Genomic DNA, 5,368 nt, shown 5'->3' on the forward strand with positions numbered 1-5,368 from the left:
TCTGTTTTCAACTCTGTCCAGTTAGAGCAGTTCACAGCCACCTGTAATTCCAACTCCAGGGAACCTGACACCCTCTTCTGGCCTCCATAGGCACTGCATTCACGTCCACCAAATAGATAGATAGATAGATAGGTAGATAGATAGATAGATAGATAGATAGATAGATAGATAGATAGATAGATAGATAGATAGATAGATAGATAGATAGATAGAGAGATAGAGAGATAGAGAGATAGAGAGATAGAGAGATAGAGAGATAGAGAGATAGAGAGATAGAGAGATATAGTTAGATATAGTTAGATAAACATATATATGGTTTTATTATTTAAAAATAAAACCTTAAAATATAATTTTCCTGCTCATTGCAAGACCCTGGATCCAATAACTCAAGACTTTTGGAGAACTGCACCCTTTGTAGAAAAGAGAGATTAGAAATCACCGCCTCCCCGACCCCCCCACCCTCTCGTCCAATCAGAGATGTAGCTCGGAATCTTGTCTTTTTTAGGTCCCCCAAGGAGAAATCAAAGCACTAAGGTGTAGGCAAGGACTGTGGAGTTGGACTTAGAGCATTCTGTGCATCGATCCGACCCCAAAGTATTAGCAAATAAACAGAAAAGACACCTCACAAACCCAGAATAAAAGTTCTCTGTGAGGCTAAACTCTATACAATACAGGCACCACAGCATTCTTTCAGACAAAGAAATCACCAATGAGAGGCTAAAGAGATGGCTCCGTGGTTAGGGGTACTTGCTGCTTTCTGGGGACCTGGGTTCCACTCCCAGCTCCCATATGGTGGCACACAACTGTTTGTAACCCCAGTCCCAAGGGATCTAACACCTTCTTCTGGCCACTGTGGGCACAGCGCACACACGTGGTGCACAGTCATACATGCAGACAAAACAACCATACACACAAATAAATAACAAATGCCAGGAATTTTCTTAAAGAACAAAATAAATCTTCTGAGAATTAAAAATACATGGCCATGCTCACTTTGTAAAAATACATGGCCATGCTCACTTTGTAAAAATACATGGCCATGCTCACTTTGTAAAAATACATGGCCATGCTCACTTTGGCAGAACGTATACTAGAACTGAGAAGACGCTGAGGACACTTACACAACCCGTGCACAAGGATAACACCAATCCTTGGGTATCCTATACCTCTCTCTCTCTCTCTCTCTCTCTCTCTCTCTCTCTCTCTCTCTCTCTCTCTCTCTCTCTCTCTCTGAGGTGGGATCACAGTGAATATTTACAAATCTCTTGCTCAGATTCCATGCTTTATGCTTATATCAGCCTAATTAATTTCTTTTAAATCTGAGATTAAGAACCTGTGTGGCTCGGGAGGCAGAGGCAGGCGGATTTCTGAGTTCGAGGCCAGCCTGGTCTACAAAGTGAGTGCCAGGACAGCCAGGGCTACACAGAGGCTACCCTGTCTCGAAAAAAAAAAAAAAAAAAGAACCTGTGTGGGATCACTCACCCGGAGTGAAAAGTCACCAACCAGCAAGACATGGTGGCAAATACCTGGAACTCAGAAAGCTGAGGCAGGAGGGTCACACATTTTAAGATCAGCCTGGACTATATAGCAGAACCCTGTTTCAAAAGAATCATCAATATTAAAATTTGTGAAAGCAGGCAAATTTGTAGGTCAAATAAACTTGAAGAGATCATTTGTAACATAGAAAATCACAAGAATTATCCACAGGGTTGGACAGTGTGGTGAAGCCATAGAGGGGGAGCCGAGGTCCACTAAATCCAGAATAAGAAACCATGAGAATCGGAAAGAGGTCATCATAAAAGATCCAGTCATTGTGAGTTTCAGTAGCAATGAAAGAAGACGAATCCTCATAAGGACAAAGCATTCCATGCCCCAAGCAAATTAAACACAAACAACCTCGTGCCAGGACACACTGTAGCAAACATCAAAAAAAAAAAAATTCCTGAAAGAGTGTCAGAGAAGAACCATGTCTCCTATAAAGGAATGATTAGCCTTCAGGACGCCAACCACAGATGCCAGATGCCAGAAAATAATGCAATATCGTGTGTATCTTCTACATGCTGGGGAGAAATAACTGCTGTTCCTGTGTTCTATGTTCAGCTATATTATCATCTGAGTTATGACTCACAGACATTAGTGGACGTACACACCGCTAGAAGAAGAGATTGATTCAGGACAGGGTGGGGGGTGGAGGGGCAAAGAGAATCCAGGCATGGGCTAACTCCTAAGAAAGCAGTGGCTGTATAAGTGTACATAGATCAGTTGCGTGGGCACATAAGCCAGACAAACGCTCTTGCTTGGTTACTCGGTTGTCTGTGCCTCATCTGAGATGTTATTCTGCATGTGTTTGGGGCATGCTGCTCAGAGTCACTTCTGCTTACCATGGCTGTCACATCATGTTGACTTCTTCAGTTCTGGAATGTTTCACTATTTCGGGTCTAATGAGAATAGCCCTTCCTCTTTTAAGCACAATCCCACACTTTATCTTTTTTTGTTGTTTTTGTTTTTACCATCTTTTGTTGGTGAGGACGGGGATACTAGTTCTGTACACTACTTACAAATTCCACTGAGTAATATTTTATTTAACTGGGGGTGGGGGGTTATTTGCACTCCTTTGATGGCGCTTCAAGAAAAATTGGTACTGGCGAGATGGTCCAGCAGGTAAAAGTTTCTGCTGCTGAGTGATGTCCCCAGGACCCACATGGTGGAAAGGAGAGGAGCAACCCCCAAAGGCGACCCACTGACCTCCACGCATGCACACACATACATACACCTACAACATATCTACATACGTACAAGTACACATACACATGCACACAAAAAAATACATGTCATCTTTTCAGAAAGAACAGTTCTTGTCTGCCGGATTCTGCAGGAGGTTTTTTCACGGTGACTTGTGCGGCTGAAGGTTAAGGGTCCAGCAACACAAACAAAGCCTGGGAAGCCACACAGCATGACTTCCACTGCAACAAATATCTCCAGGCAGCCACAAACCCACTGAGATTCAAGGAAGGGACAGAGACCTGACCTTAAGGAATAGACCACACAGAATTTGGAAGCCACAGTTTTAAAATGATCACCTGTATTTTTAGCATGGTTGAAATCAGATGCACTTCCACAGCAGGAGCTAAAGTGTAAGATCTGTAACTGATGTAAACGCACTGTCTACCGCTCACCTTCCATAATCCTTCTATCTCGATGTCACAGAAAAGGAGTGTGTTGCTGAAACTGTTGTAAACATCCAAGATCCAACAGCTAGTATGTGGCCTCATTCAGAACAAGATGTGCAACGCGTTCTTGCTGTTTTGAAACTAGGTCTCTTTGTAACCCTGGCTGGCCTTAAAACCTTTGCTCTTCATGTACGATGCCTCTGATATGCTGGGGTTATAGGTGTGTGCCATCATACCTACTTTTTGTGCTATCATACCTACATGCCTTTTACCTATTCTGCCATCCAACAGAATTAAATGACTTCAGTCCCATTCATTGAAGCAGCCTATGAGGAATACAAGTTTAGATCCAGCCATCAAGAGAGGGAGGTGGCATCCAGGAGCAAGGGCTTCCTGTGTAAACAGGAGGTGCATGGGAAGCAGGACTGTGCTGCTGGGACAATGGGCAGTGAGCGGGCAGGGCCTCCAGTCTCCGGTGGGTGACCAGGCAGGAACAGCTGGGGCCCAGTGCTCTGCTGCCTGGCCCTGGAGAGGAACTGGCCTGCTTCTGGCTTTCCCAGGAGGAAGTTCCCCACTGCTTCTAGGGAAACCCTTCCCATCCCGGGCCTCCCTGTGCCTTGGCTGGCTTTCTTCTTCAGGAGCCTGTTGTCTTTGGGGCTAATCTGGGAGACAAGTCTCTTGTGAAGTCCCTGTAGCCTGGAAGTGGGGGGATGGAGGGGGCAAGGCAGGCCAGGCTCAAGATGTCAGTCCAGAAGTCAGCCCCTGCTGAATATATACCAACGGAAAAAGAATAAGGAGAAGGGGGGCAAAAGGCAGAGAGAGAGAGAGAGAGAGAGAGAGAGAGAGAGAACATGCAAGAAGGCTTAACTGGAAGGTCCAAGTGCAGTCCTGGTCCAATTGTGGATGAGCTTTGCAATCAAGACAAGACACTTGGGCTGGTGAGATGGTTCAGTGGGTAAGAGCACCCGACTGCTCTTCCGAAGGTCCAGAGTTCAAATCCCAGCAACCACATGGTGGCTCACAACCATCCACAACGAGATCTGGCGCCCTCTTCTGGAGTGTCTGAAGACAGCTACAGCGTACTTATATATAATAAATAAATCTTTAAAAAAAAAAAAAAAAAGACAAGACACTTATCTTCCCCGAGTCACAATTTCCTCATTTGTAAAGTCGGAAAATCGTGTCTATATGAAAAGCCTTGCTGAAAGATAAAACAAGGGAACACAGGTAAAGCGACAGGCACCAGGAGTTGTGTGAACGGCAACATAAGAACCAGAACTCTGACCCATATCTAACAGGTGTTCTAGGTGGAGGGGTCTCCTGAGACTCAAGGGAGGAGGCATGGTTGTGCAAGTTCTCAGTGCATGCTTGGGCATTTAAGTGTGCAATGCACCTCGTACTGCAGGACACACAGCAGCCTCGGCGTGTTTCCGAGTTCATGCGTACTTTGAGGATCACCAGTGCCCAGAGTGCTACTTCAAGTAAACATGTAATGCAAATTGGCAGAAGTGTGGTTAGAGTCATTTCACCTTTAGAACACAGAAGAGCATGGACAAAGGATCCCTTGAAACCAGAATTAAAGACAGTAGAAAGCCTCCAAGTAGGTGCTGGGAATCCTTCAGAAAAGCGGTCAATGCTCTTAACCACTGAGTCATCTCTCCAGCTGTACCCTCCCCCGCTTTTGAACAGTCTCTCCCTATGTGCTTCCGGCTGGCCTGCTACTCTCTATGTGAACCAGACTGACCTCAGAATCACAAGGATCCACCTGGCCCTGTCTCTAAGTGCTAGGATTAAAGGAGTCTACCACCATGCCTGGCTCGTGAAATAATTTCTTATGCAACTGGAGTCAGCAACTCAAGCAGCAATTTTAAAGGCCAAATATTCTGGGGCTGGAGAGATGGCTCAACGGTTAAGAGCACTGACTGCTCTTCTGAAGGTCCTGAGTTCAATTCCTAACAACCACATGGTGGCTCACAACCATCTGTAATGAGATCAGATGTCCTCTCTGATGTGTCTGAAAAACAGCTACAGTGTACTTACATATAATAAATAAATAAGTCTTAAAAAAAGACCAAATATTCTAATAAATACAACCCCAGGACAGACCAATGTGATACTATACAATGAGGGCTAGCAATAAGAAAACGTTTGCAAATTATTTTTATTTTATGTGTATAGTTGCTTAGCCAGCATGTCTG

This window comes from Mus caroli, unplaced genomic scaffold, assembly GCF_978045245.1.
Source record: "Mus caroli unplaced genomic scaffold, Mus_caroli_1 scaffold_11, whole genome shotgun sequence".
Lineage (NCBI taxonomy): Eukaryota > Metazoa > Chordata > Mammalia > Rodentia > Muridae > Mus > Mus caroli.